The sequence below is a fragment of the Cibotium barometz genome, chromosome 30 (assembly GCF_041138505.1).
Source record: "Cibotium barometz isolate CiBa-2024 chromosome 30, ASM4113850v1, whole genome shotgun sequence".
In the NCBI taxonomy this organism is placed as follows: domain Eukaryota; kingdom Viridiplantae; phylum Streptophyta; class Polypodiopsida; order Cyatheales; family Cibotiaceae; genus Cibotium; species Cibotium barometz.
In genome coordinates, this window is record NC_141075.1 from 39,665,970 (window position 1) to 39,681,311 (window position 15,342).

Genomic DNA, 15,342 nt, shown 5'->3' on the forward strand with positions numbered 1-15,342 from the left:
TAATTTATAAGATAAGATTTCTCTTATTTAATTAGATGATTATGGATTAATAGATATATCTTTTTAATTAAATCTATGTGATATCTTTGGTTGAATTTTTAAAAATTTGGGGAGCACTTTGATACAATATATTTTAAAAAAACATTAAAAATTAAAAAAATCTCTTTCAAGAAAAAGACACAAAATATATATCTTTTAACTATAAAATAATATATTACTTAATTTATATATGTTATTTATTTTTTAAAATTAAAATACATTATTTAAAAAAAGTAAAAAAAAATAATTTAAAAACATACAAAAAAATATATCGATAATAAATTAACAAATAGCTATTTCTAAAAAATCATAGGGGTGAAATAAAATGCATAGAGAATAAATTAACAAATATCATAAGAGTATTTTACATAGATATTCATGGATTATTTATAAATTATATATATATTTATGTGTGTGTGTGTGTGTGTGTGTGTGTGTGTATACACACACACACACACACACACACACACACACACATATATAACCTATATGTGAAACCATGAATGGCTGCACCCATGCATGAGAGGTGATGATAACATGGGAACTCAAATTGATGATGTGGCATGGTAGAATGCTGATGTGGCATACATGTGTGACATGACATCTAATGAGGTGGCATGCCATGTCATTAATAATAATGAGGTGGCACACCAAGCCATCAATGATGATGTGGCATAGTGAGGTAGCATGCCATGTCAATGTCGAGCTAGCATAGTGAGGTGGCACATTGAGATGACATGTTGAGGTGGAATGCATGCCATGTGTAGGTGACATGTTAGAGAAACTACTCAAGTAGAGCTATTTTCACATAAAATGGATGAAAATAGATCTTTTCTTACTTAAATTTAACCAAATTGTTTTTTATAGATTCACCATGATTAGCACTACTTACTGACATAAAATTATTACATAATCACATAAGAAAATTTATAACTAATTTACTAATTATTTTCAACTCCTCTAAGACTTTGAAGTAAATTTCCAATGGAGATCTCGAAAAATCAAACCATTAAGAATGAAATTTGATGATATGGTCACATTGTCCTCATAATTGCCTATCCTTGGATCATTCAATCAAGTAAAAATACATATTTTTTGAAAGATGTGTTGTACAAAAAAACTACTCTTTTTATATACTTTTAAATGTATAAAAATTAATTAAAAATATAAATTACATGCAAAAATTACTCAATAAATCAAGTTAAGATCCCATTAAATGCCTTCATAGTGTGCAAACTGGGGATGAAATCGGAGTTAAAACAAAGAAGTTATTAACATTTTATGATCACAATGTCTACTTGTCTACATGTCCAAGTTTGGGACATGTCATATGTATTATGATCACAATGTCTACCTGTCTAAGTTTGGGACATGTCATATGTATTATATTTGTGACGTAGAAAATTTAGCATTTAAAATTTTTGATTTTCAATCGGACCATATGTTTTAGCGCATGACTAAGAGTGTGATGTTTTATTAAAAGAGCTCAATGTCAAATTCCTTTGCTAAGTGGGCGAGATCAGCCAATTTTAGTGAAAAAAGACTGTTTTTGGCTACAAACAAAACTTGGAAGGTGATCGAAAGTGAGAAACCTTATTATACAACCACCCCATATTGAACCTCTTGAGCAATGCCTTGATGTATTGGATTGCTTAATGACTATACCATTATATTGTTATGTTGTTATGGCCTACTGCACCTCCCAAGAGAACTCCACACATTCACTAATGGAACAAGCAACTGACAACAACCGTTGTAGGGTATTTAACAAGTTTCGAGCTCATGTTCCTTCAGGATCTCCAAGATTCCTTGTAGAACTCTCCCACACCCAAGCATAGAAGAGGTGCATGCACTAGTGTACTCTCTCTCTCTCTCTCTCTCTCTCTCTCTCTCTCTCTCTCTCTCTCTCTCTCTCTCTCACACACACACACACACAAAAAAAAAAACAAGACAAGAGCTTTCATAGCACAAAGAGGGATTGTGTCTTTCCATTATGAGTAATTGCCTTATATACAACTGTTCAAACTTGGGCGCCCAAAACTTACTAACTAAAGCCTTGGCTAGCCAGTATCTCATAATGTAAAACATTTATAGTGCCATTACATATAACACTTATTTATGTCCTCAAATGGAGGAGCATCTTTGTTAATCCAAAATGGAATTAACATCCCCCCCTACCTGATGTAGGTTTCGCCCTCAGAATCTCTTACCTAGGTTAAAAGACCTTGTCGTCAAACTCATGCCTGTAGAAGTTACGGCATGACTGAAGCTTTTTGAGGGTTCTTCTGAATGCTGAGTGGGAAGTCCAGAACCTGGTGTTTACCATATCTTTTAATGTTACATGCATGTTTCCTAGTAGACACCTGAGGCGATGGTAGTAGAGCATCCTTGTTCCTCTGGGCGCCTCTGTTCATGCCAAAGCAAAGTTGTTATGCATCATGCCCATCATATCTTTCTTTTGGCCGGTCGATTAGAACCACGATCAACTTTAGAAATCGAACTACAACCACTATGTCCGGTTCCGAGATTCTTCGCCATGCTCGAATCCATGTTAGCATCTAATTCTTTTGACAAGATATATCCAGAAACACTGAGGGTGGGAACTATGGAAAGTTCTAGCACACATGTGAGTCCCTCTATTTTGCGTTGTTGAATTGGTATGGTGTGAGTATTCGCTTAATTAGCATGTACAGTGGGTCAACTCTTTGGTTTGGTGCGGAGATTTTGTACTCCCAACTGTATTCTGGTAAGGTGAGGTACTCCTTTCGCCAATCAGGATGTATGCCAAAATCTTCCAGGTGGGGGTTGTGACCATTTGTTTCTATTGCATAATACCCACCCCTTATATGCATTGGATTTTTCTTTCGCCACCTACGAAAATAATAACTTATCATAAATGTAATAATTCTAATTTCCTGCATATCTGCTAGGTGTGGATTTGCTAGCTTGGTGTGCCACACCACATTCTCCCACAAATTTCTTTCTCCGCCCATCGGCATCAATTCCTCCATGTCTGGCATTTGGGCTTGGAGAGGGTATGGAACATACGGTTGCTACCTGAACCCTATTGTTGTAGAGTAGGCTTCCGAGGCAAGATCCTGCATGTGGGCTCAAAAGGAGTTATCTGCGAGTACTTTAAACATCAATTTTGGCTTTAATAGTGGGTTCCCTGCTCGGATTAGGTCTTCGTAATCTGCAGAGTTGACAAAGATTCTAGTACATTTTCATCAGTAAAAGCTGTTATGTCATCTCAAGGGTGTAGAGTACACATCTCATCGAGCTGCCTATGTGGAGATAATTCGTTGCCGGCAACTCCTCGAGGTCAAGAATGTTTGTGGGAAATTCAACAGGTGGTAAAGAGCAACATGAAAATATACACTCTGCCTCAATTTTGTTAATAGGATTTACACTAGGATAAGGATTTAGAAGCTTACTAGAGAGGAAACTAAACACGGGATATGTTATAGAGGTGGAGGACCCGGGGGTTTCTTCTTGCCCCCCTTCCCCTAAACTGGTGGGTGGAGGTTCGGGAGGTTTAACAGTTTTCATAAACTCTTGGAGTTCTGTGATTTCTTCTGGGGCTACATTTGGATATTCTATATGGGCACGATCAAAATCATAAAGTACATTAGTTAGCATATCCTCCAGATGTGTATGTATTTTTTTGTATAGCTTTATGATACCCAAGGGGTGATATAAAGTAGACTCAAAAAGGTTTATGTATTGATAAGTATTATAGACCTCAACCCACCCATGGCTAATCACCCATTGATAGCTTCGAGTGACAACCTCATGGTTGGCCGGTGTGGATGGCATGTCATCTGGCGGCATGAACAAGTCAAGTTTGTCAACATTGTCATCTAGGATGGTAGATTGTTGTAACACCAGACACCAACTCCGAAGGATTGAGCACTATGGGATGTATGTGGAAAAAGAAAAGGTCAATGGGGTTAGCAAGCATCACATCACTTCTAAGTATGCCCATTACTAAGGTAGGGTCAGCATCCCTCTCTCTGTTTTAATGTATTAGTGTTGACTCTCCTAAACTGAGGTCTTCTATCAAGTTAATCCCATATTAAAGCAACGAGAGTGTTAGTGTAGAAAAAAACAAGGTAACGGTTTAAGGAGGGGCCCAAGGAGCCATCAATTAGCATCACAACCACTCCCAAACCCCCCTACAGCAGGCGGCGCAGCCAGAACAAAGGAAACAGAGCAGATTTTGTACTTTTTGGCTACAAGGAGATCGATTTCTCATTGGGTGCTTGGTTTCTTTCACAATTGCTTTAGCAATTGGTTGCTTTATACTTTGGAGAAGAGGGCTATGTGATTGGATTGATGAATTATGCCTAATTGAGCTAGGAATGAGCTGATTAAAGCAGGCTGTCCACTGGTTGCAGAGAAACAGGGTCATTTTAATTGAGCAATTAATCTTTGGTCTTATACAATTGGACAAATTCCTCTTACATGGAGTTGATGGACACTATTGCTAAGCTAATGAATGCCTGGTTGCTCAATTTGGTCAAATATTGAAGAAATTAGAGCCAAATTACTACTGGTTTTTCTGGTTTTTCCCAAAACAGAGAAAGGGGTTTTCAAAAATTGATATGTACACATGTCAGATGGTGTTGATACTCTACATTGAGGTTGTTTAGGTGTCAATGCAAGTTGCCCATACTTGATTGCACCACTACATTGTGATTTGGAGCCGTGAAAGCGCATCAAAACAGGCTATCTCGGACTGCGTGAGACAGTTCATCTTGGATGCATACAGGTTGATTTTCTACATCAAATTTGGAGATTGTTGGCTACCTTGGAGTATCTGGAACATTCATTGGAGTGTGGTTGAGCTGTGGAAGGCTCATTTACAGATTTGAAGTGTGCGGAAGGTGTATGCATTGAGCAAACATGTCGGATAATCCAGTTCAGATTGTTGGTGAAAAGCTGGATAGGAAGAACTTCCAGGCATGGAAGTACAAGATAAAGAGTTTCTTGAAAGGGAAAGGATTTTGGAATCTCATTACAGGTGCTGAGCCAGAGCCTGTGCTACCTCGACAACCTACACAACAGCAGCTTATTGCTCATAAGCAATGGTCAGAGAGAGCATTCAAAGTGCTGCATTATCTGTCTATATGTATTTCTGATGCAATGCTCATACACATATAGGATGCTCATAAGCAATGGTCAGAGAGAGCATTCAAAGTGCTGCATTATCTGTCTATATGTATTTCTGATGCTATGCTCATACACATATAGGATGCTGAGAATCCCAAAGATGCATGGGATACTTTGGTCAAGATGTTTGATACAGATACGAGTGCTCGTAAGTCTCAGTTTTCGACAGCAGATACATAATGTGAAAAGGAATAAAAGGAGCATACATGATTATGTGCAAGAAATCAAGAAGTTTGCAGATGCATTGGCCACAATAAATGCCCCCATGCCTGATGATGATTTGGTGGATATTACCTTGCGTGGTCTTGGCAAGGAATACAAATCTTTTGATATATCTATCTCAGTTCGGAGTACAGGTCTACCCGACTTTGATGAGTTGGTTTCACTCTGGTTGGTTGAGGAAATCAAGCTCAGTGATTCATTTCTGGATGCATCTACTAGCCATGATGATGGCAGAAATCAGGCTTTCTCACAGAGAGGCTTTAGAGGCAGGGGGAGATTCACATCACGTGGACGTGGTGGTAATGGTCGTGGATGGCAGGATAGGGCTCCACAACAGAATTTTCAGCCTTCATATGGTGCTCGAGGTGGTCGTGGATATGCACCTCAAAGAGGCAGAGGTAACCCCCGTGGAAGAGGACGTTGGCAATGCCAACAAAATTCTATGCAAGATGTTGAATGCCATTATTGTGGGAAATATGGTCATATGGCGAGAGATTGTTTTCGCAAACAGAATGATTTGAGAGGGGGAAGAGCACAACGTGGTGGTCATTATGGTGGAAATTATGCACAACATGGTGGAAACTATGCATCAAGCAGTAATGATGGCACTGCAAATCATTTGTTTGCCATGAAGCATGTTGTGGGTTCTATGACGACAAATGCTGAGAATGATGATACATGGTATATGGATTTTGGAGCATCAAACCATATGACGTGTCATGGTGAATGGTTTGAGCATATGAAGCCTATGGAAGTGAAAGGCTATGTGGAAACAGGTGATGATACCCAGCATGTCATTACACATGTTGGAAGTGTACCATTGGTCATGCACAATGGTCAAATAAGATCTATGTCTGATGTATTGTACGTGCCTTCTATCACAAAGAGCTTGGCCTCAGTTGGTCAAATGGTGGAATAGGGATTACAGGTTAGGTTCAACGAGCATGGTTGCTTCGTTGAGGACTTTAAACATGGATGTAGAGTTATTGCTAAAGGAAAGAAAGAAGGCAGATTGTTTAAGTTCGATGCTAGAATTCCTGAGCTAAACTCAGCCATGTTCTCAAAGAGCAGGAATGTGGTACAGGACATTGATATGTGGCATAAGAGGATTGGACATGTCAATATACAGAGATTAAAGAACATGCAAACAAGAGGCATTGTCAATGGATTGCCTAGGTTCAAATATGATGGACATATGCATGTTTGTGAAGCCTGTCAGTTTGGAAAGCAGGCAAGGTTGAGGTTTCCTAGAGAAGGAAATATGAGTAACAGGCCACTTGAGATCGTACATAGTGATGTATGGGATCCTGCACAAAACCCATCTATCAAAGGCAGTTTATACTATGTGACATTTATAGATGATTTCAGCAGGATGACATGGATATACTTTCTCAGAGAGAAGAGTGAAGTGTTGGAAAAGTTCATGGATTTCAAAGCTTTTGCAGAAAAGCAATATGGCTGTTGGATTAAATGTTTGAGAACAGATGGAGGTGGTGAATACACCTCAAAAGCTTTTGAGCATTTCTTGAGGAAGCATGGAATAAGAAGACAGTTGACTTGCAGGTATACACCTCAGCAGAATGGTGTGGCTGAGAGAAAGAATAGAGTCATATGTGAAGTGGCAAGCACAATGCTTAATGAAAAGAGCATGCCAGATTATTATTGGGCAGAAGCATGTCCTACTGCAGTGTATATACTGAACAAAACACCTACAGTAGCCATTCATGCAAGCACGCTAGAGATGCGGCTTACAGGTTACAGGCCAGATATTGGACACCTCAAAGTATTTGGATGCATAGCTTATGTACATGTGCCTGATGAAAGAAGAAGGAAGTTGGATCCTAAGGCAAAGAAATGTGTATTTGTTGGATATGCACAGGATCGAAAGGCATACAAATGTTATAACCCTCAAACTAGACAAGTGGTCATCTCACGAGATGTGGTGTTTGATGAGCTTGCTAGTTGGTACAAAGCAAAAGATGAGGGAGTCATTGAGTCACTTGAGGCTGATGTGCCTGTGAACTTGCCACAAGCAAGTTCTAGTTCTACTACTATGTCTGGGCCAGCACAGCAGAGGCTGAGAGTAGCAGTGTACGTCCATGGTCAGGACGTTTGAGGCATGAGAGTGTGAGCACTGGGAGTAGTGCTATGGACAAAGGAAAGAAGAAGGTCGAAGGAATTGGAATCACAGGTTATGAGTCATCTAGTTCAAAGAGTTTGGATGAGGAGCTTGGCATACCTGTTTTACGCACACCTGGTGCTAAACAGGATAGATATGTGCCACCACATGCTAGAGTTACAGGTGTACAGAGTGACCCGCATGCATTGCGGAGATCCCAGAGAGTCAGATATCCAGTTGACAGATTGACATATCGAGATTTTGCTATGCACTATGCATATATGACATCTATGGTGAAGCATGTGGAACCTACTTGCTATAGAGAGGCTATTGGAGAGCATGTATGGGAGAAAGCAATGGATGTTGAGATGGACGCATTGGTCCATAATGACACATGGGACTTGGTTGCATTACCAAAGGACAAGAATGTTATTGGATGTAAATGGGTTTACAAAGTGAAGTGCAAATCTGATGGTTCTATTGAGAGACATAAAGCAAGATTGGTAGCAAAGGGTTATGCACAGACCCAAGGATTGGATTATGATGAGACGTTTAGTCCAGTGGCTAAGATGGGCACAGTGAGAGCAGTCATTGCTATGGCTGGGAAATGCATCAAATGGATGTCAAGAATGCATTTCTAAATGGAGATCTACAAGAGGAAGTGTATATGGCACAGCCATAAGGGTATGTACACCCAAGATATCCCACTCACGTATGCAGATTGAAAAAGGCATTGTATGGTCTAAAGCAAGCACCTCGTGCTTGGAGTGATAAGATGAGCAGATATCTTATCTCACTTGGTTTTTAGATTTCTACAGGCAGATTCTTCACTCTATGTGAAGAAGACAGAGCATGGGATTGTTTTACTAGTCATCTATGTGGATGACTTGATTATCACAGGTGATCATGGTGCAGATGTGATGCATGTCAAGAAAGCTTTGAGTGGGCAATTTGACATGAAAGACCTTGGTGAGTTGAGATACTTCCTTGGAATTGAAGTGGTGAAAGATCATGCAGGTACATGGTTAGTACAGCGCCAATATGCATTGGATATGTTGGCAAAGTATGGCATGACAGGGTGTAAGCCTATGAGTACACCTTTGGAGCAAAATGTGAAGTTGCGGGCTGATTATGGCGAGGAATTGGATGATCCTTCTATGTACAGGAAGATGGCTGGTAGTCTCATATACATGACTATCACATGCCCGGATTTGAGTTATGATGTGGGGCTAGTCAGCCAGTTTATGCAGAGCCCCAGGAAACCACATTTGGATGCAGTGAGACGCATCATGAGATATGTGAAGACCACAGCACATTATGGTCTACTTTATGAGAGTGGTAAAAGCTTGGACATACATGGCTACACAGATGCTGATTGGGCAGGTAGTTCATATGACAGGAGGTCTACTAGTGGTTATGCTTTTACACTTGGAAGTGCCGTGGTGAGTTGGAGTAGCAAAAAGCAACCTACAATTGCTTTATCTAGTACAGAGGCTAAGTACAGAGGTGCAGCCATTGCTACTTGTGAGGCTATATGGTTAAAGAGTCTCTTGACAGATTTATGTGAGCCTATTAATGGCAAAGTTATCATTCATTGTGACAACATGAGCAGTATACAGTTGGCAAAGAATCCAATGTTCAATGCGAGGACCAAACACATAGAGGTCCATTATCACTTTGTCAGAGAGAGAAGGTGCTGGATGGAACAGTTGATCTACAGTATGTGAAGACTGATGAGCAGGTGGCAGACATCTTTACAAAGCCACTTAGCAGGGAGAAGTTTGAGTACTTCCGGACTATGTTGGGAGTACATGGGATGAGCTTGAGGGGGAGTGTTGAGAGTCTTGATATCCCAAGCTCATCTACATCTTCATCGGCAGTACATCATGAGCTTGAGAGGGGCTGTTGAGATTCAAGCTCGATGTCAATGTGGGCCAGCTATGCTATGTGCTGGCAGATTAGGTAGGAACATGTGTGAGACATAAATGACCGCGTGTCCAGCTGGTCATAGTGTGTGGACATTAGCTAGGGTTAGATGAGTGTGGACACAACTCATAGTGTGTTGTGTGGATTATGGATTAGGGCATTATGCTTTGTGTGAGAGTGGAGATGGCTTCCCTCTATGGTTAGGGTTTGCAATATACATTAGGGTTTGCTCTTGTGTGTGTGTGTCTCCTCCCCCTCTACCGTTCTTTCAACAGGTTTGTCCAGTGCTACCCAAGTTTCATAGGAAATCAAGTTATGACTTGACCCTGTATCAATCAATGCAATGCTTTTTATTTGACTACCCATTGTAGAGACATGTACACTTAGGCATGCATGTTCAATATCTAGGTCATCCTCTTCTAGCAATGTGAGCAAAGCCATGTTTACATGTAGAGTTCTTTCCTAGAGTCTCTGTTTTGTTTTGGCTTGCCTGGATTTGGCTTCCACTTAAGCTTGTTTGATTTTCTCTTTTTCTAGTTGTTTCTTTTGTTTCAAGAGATGCTCTTGTGCGAGCATTTCTTGGGTCAATGGTTCGTAATACTTTTTCAACTTGCTTCTGTTGATGTAACCCTCCATTTTTACCCCATCCATAGTCACGATTCTTACTAACCCTTGTGGGGTGATCTTAGACACTTTGAATGGGCCTAACCCCTTGGTATTTCAATTTCTTTTTCCTAGTGCTTCCAACACCATACATAAGGACAAGGTCCCCTTTTTCAAGTTCCTTGTATTTTAGGTTATGGTCAAACTAATGCTTCCTTTAGAGTTTCTCGACCATAAGCCCATGCGATGCAATTAGCCATGTTTCATCAAGTTTCTCCAAGTCAATTAACCTCTTAGCTAATGCATTCTCCATGAGCCTTTCTTGTACCGTAATACGTAGGCTTGGAACTAAGAACTCCATAGGCATTACCGCATCGATGCCATAAGTTAGACAGAACAGAGTATATCCCGTATACCTTATACAAAGTACGATAGGCCCATAATGCTGCAGTCAACTTATGCTCCCAATTTTTTTGGCAGGCCTCTAAGGTCTTGGTCAAGATAGCACATAGAATCTTGTTGGTGCTCTCAGTTTGGCCATTTGCCTATGGATAGTAAGGTGATGATTTACAATGTACTACAAGGAATCCTGTGAGTAATATTTCAATCACCTCATTGATGAAATGAGAACCCCGGTCACTGACTAATTCTAGTGTGTAGCCAAATCTATACATGATTTACTCATACAAGAATTTAGTCGTAGTTCAAGCATAAGCTTTTTTAGAGGCTCTCACCTTGGCCCACTTGGTGAAATAATCTGTGGCCACAATCACATATTGAGCTTGTGATGGATGCGCTACTAGACAAATGGTCCAACAAAATCAATTCCCCATTTCTCAAAAGGTTGTCTCACTATTACAGGGGTAAGTGGCATCCTGTCTTTTTGTTGCGGAATGGAAAATCATTGACATTCTTCATATCTCTTTACAAATTCTATGGCGTCTCCGAAAAATGTAGGCCACCATAGTCCTGCTCTTGAAGAACCTTGCGAGCTATAACTTCTCTAGCAAAATGTCCTTCGGCTATTCCCGAGTGTGCTTCTTCCAATATCGTAAATGAATTCATCTCCTCGCACACATCTTCTGAGGATATCGTCCTTACCCAACTTATATAGTTCTCCTGCAATTAGTTGATATGGTGCAGCCAACTTAATAAGCCGACGCATCTTATCCTTGTTCAAGGGCTGATCCTGTGGAAAACCATAAGCTAGGTACTCGGATATTTCCTAACTCCACTCAGGTACCATATTGATCTTGAATAGACATGCGTCCGGAAGATCATTGTCCACACCAGTTTTTCAGATTCTCTGTTTGGAATCCTTGACATATGGTCTACCAAAACATGTTGTGATCCTTTCCTTACCGTACCGTAAAGTCAAATTCTAAGAGTAAGATAACCAAGGTGTGATCCTTCCCGTGGTGCATGGCTTGTTCTCACTAGATATAATAAGGCTTGATGATCCACAAAAAATACAAACTTATTGGCCAACAAGTAATATCTATATTTCTTGATAGTATATACCATGGCCAACCCTTCACGGTCAGTCGTGGTATAGTTGATTTCTGCATCAGTTAATTATCGACTGGCAAAACAAACCGATTAATCCATTTTAAATTCCCCAGGTTGTGCCAATACGTAGATGCATCAATGTGCACATGGAATACAAGGTCCCAGTTGGGTGGTCTTAAAAATGTGCAGTAGCCAGTGCCCTTTTCAATTGATCATATGCTTGTTGGCACTCTTCAGTCCATTCAAAGACTATGAGTAGTCTATAAAATGGTCTGTTTGTTGGCAATTTCAACATAGAATATGATGAATTTTTTATAGTACCCAACATGTCCCATAAACTGTTGTACACCCTTGTAGTTTGTGGGGTTAATTCCAGAATCAACTTCACCTTGCCCTCATCAGTGGAAATACCACTCTTAGACACAATGTGTCCCAATATAACATCTTGCTTGACCCAAAAATGGCATTTTAAGGATATGTGATACAATTGACATCTCTCAAACACCTTTCTTACGCAAGCCAGATGTTCAGTCCATATGTGACAAAAAATTGTCAATGAATACCTCAAGCCACTCACCTTATAAGCATAGGTCCCCCACATTGTGTCAAAGGCCATCTTGTGTTGGTCTTCTGATGCAATGGACACTTGGTTGTATCCTGAAAAACCATCTAAGAAGCTGTAGGCTCTGTCACCTGCTACCCGTTCTAATACATGCTCCATATATGGTAATGTATAGTGGTCTTTCTTGGTAGCTGCATTGACCTTTCTGAGATCAACACACACTTTGAGCTTCCCATTATTTTTTGGCATGATCTCGATTGGTGACAACCAATTTGTGTGCTCATTGACCTTTCTAAGATCAACACACACTCTGAGCTTATCAATTTCCTCCTTTACAGTAGCTGCATATTTAGGATTCATATGGTAAAGTTTCTGCATGGATGGTCTCGATCCCTCTATGATCGAAATAGTGTGTTGAGCCACCTCAGTGTTATAGCTCATCCAAACCCTCGTCCAATAAGAAGATTACCTAGCAAACCACAACTATTGTGGGGATCTTTCTGATGGTTGAGCTCGTAACTCTTGAGGTCTCCAAGCTCCACCACTCCTTAAGTAGCAATTTTGGTGTAGCCTCCTGCGTGCATTGTCACACCGCCACGTTGCAGTATGTGCACTCCTCCCTCCTCTCACCTTACTTCACTCACACACACTCACTAAAATGCATTAGAGAGAGATTAGCAAGACGATTAGAACAAGCCACACTCTATTGCACAATGGGAGAGTCCTTTGTATTATGAGAGATTTTCACTTATATACATGGCCATAAGTGTTCACACTCAAACTATGACCGGCGGGCACTTTAGGCTTATAAGAAGCCTAATGCTATTACAATGACTACTCTCATAATATATCCATGAAGTACATCACTTGGAACTTCATCCTAACTTGCTGCCACATGCTCTTGAAGCGGTAATTGCCATAAGTATTTCGTTGGACCATTATGGGTGCCCGTCCAAGTAGATTTGGACAATGTTGCTTCATATCTTGAATGTATGACCTTTTGGCGTGTCTACCTTGACTCTTTGATGTAAGATAATGGCAGTAGCTCTTGTTAACCCTAGAAATGGGTTAACATTCCCTCCTTCCTGCTGATGCCAATCACGTCTTCATGATCGCGTTGAAGACCTTTGTGCATACAGAGAGAATTAACAAGCTTTGTTGATGGCTTTTGATGTTAGGTGTGGATTTTTATTTAGTGATTACATTTTTTATATTTTTGTGAGGATTTTTTTGTGGGTATATTTTTTGCTCACTTTGTTTTTGGCAATCATAAGAAGACTTACATGTTATTTGTGTTAGTTGGAAAACTAAGAGATGTTAATAATGGGGGAGAAGAGAAGAAAGGATCCGAAGGAATGTAGACAAAATCATCAGAACAAGATTGTGATTCTCAGTTTCTCATCCGATTCATTGAAGCGACAATCATCACTTGGTCCCTTTTTGTGGCAAGATTCTTGTCAAATGTTGTTGAGTAGGACCTATTCCTGCATGCTTCTTCCCAGGTGCTTTTTATGCTTTTATGTATATTTAAGTGTTCTATGAAGTAGATATACATGAAGTACATGAAATGAGTCAAATAGACTCTTATTGAGCTGCTGCTTGTTGAAGTAACCACTTATTGGTGAGGCATGAAAGAATTAGACAACTTGCAAGTTTATCATAGACGTATTTACTAAGGAATAGAGATCAATGTGTTTTGAAGACTCTAGTTTTCGTTTGGAGAGCTTTGTAATTTGAAGAAAAACTCCAGGCGATGGGTTGTACCATTGACCAGGCTGTCACCCACCATGGTCCCCCCCATCCAGAGATGTACTTGGAAAGTTGTCGATGATGAGGCTTTGGTGCTGATGTCCCCCAGTGCATGAGTATGGATATGTACTCATGGAGCAACTGCTACTACATTAACTTAGCCAAAAGAATAGTAAGCTATAAGCTTGACAAAAATGTATTGGCTATTGAAGATCGTTAGGAGTTTCTTGTGATATTCTACCATTTTTAGGTAGGCTATTTGTGTGACTCCCTTGTGTTTTTGTCTTTATTTTTTTCTCTCTTTTTTTTTGTTACCACCTTGCAAGCAACAGGTTCTTGTGGCTACTCTCCTTTTTGAGAGAATAGGTTCTTATGTCTGCCATGTAGCTTCTGAACTCATGCTTCTCATCTAGAGGGGTGAAAAGAGCATTGTGAGTTTGTCCTTGACGCACTCATAAGTCTCCATTTGTAGACATGGGGATTGATTCTTGAATTGAAGTTAGTGGTGAGGCTTTCTTCACTTTGTTCGATCTTAGCAACCATCATATGATGGTATTTCCATCATAATATCCTTGTTCTTAAGCACGTGCATAGGCACCCATCTTTGATGAACATTATCAATTGGTGGATGATGCTTTTGGTGCCGAGGTTTGTTTCCTTGTGCAGGATTAGGTGACTTCTTGATGTGCTTGGGAATCCAAGCTCTGGTATTACCTTGGTAGTACCCTTGAGCTTGTAGTAATCTTTTGAACCATGCACTTGTTGAGTGGCTGGAATTCTTTGAGGAACTCGCATAGGCTTTTGTAGACAACATTGCAGAGTACTTTTATTCTTCTTTGGCCTTTTAGTTTTGCATTAAGGAAGAGGCTTTTATTGTCAAGGCACCCAAATTGGATTAGCACTTTCGTAGTAGCCTGGAGCTAAAGTAGCTGCTTTTCCACCCACATTTTGAAACCATTAAGATACCTTGAGTTTGGCTATCGTGGTGGAGTTTTCTTTTTGGATGAAGTGGAAGATTTATTATCCTCATTCATATTGGTTGGCACTGAGGCTGTAGGTTTGAGACTCATAGGCATTGTTGACGAAGAGGCTTGAGTCTCTTGTAGAGTGGTGGTTGCTGATGTTGAGGCTTTTGAGCATGCAATTGTCTCCCTTGGTACGGTTGGTTGCTGAGGAGTTGTCGAGTTTAAGGCTTTTCCTTTGAGGTCCTTTTTAAAAATAGGTGGTTACGCTTGGGGGACTTTTGTAGGAATAGATTACGAGGTTTTAGCATTGGACTTTGTTGGTGAGGATGGAGTCAAAGGGGTAGATGCTTTGTCGAAGTTGAAGGGGTAGATGCTATGTTGGAGTTGGTCATTGATGTAGATGGTAGGTCTTTGACTAGAGAGGCTTTCGAGGAAGAGGCTTGTAGGCTTGTAGCCTTTTGCACAACATATCAAGA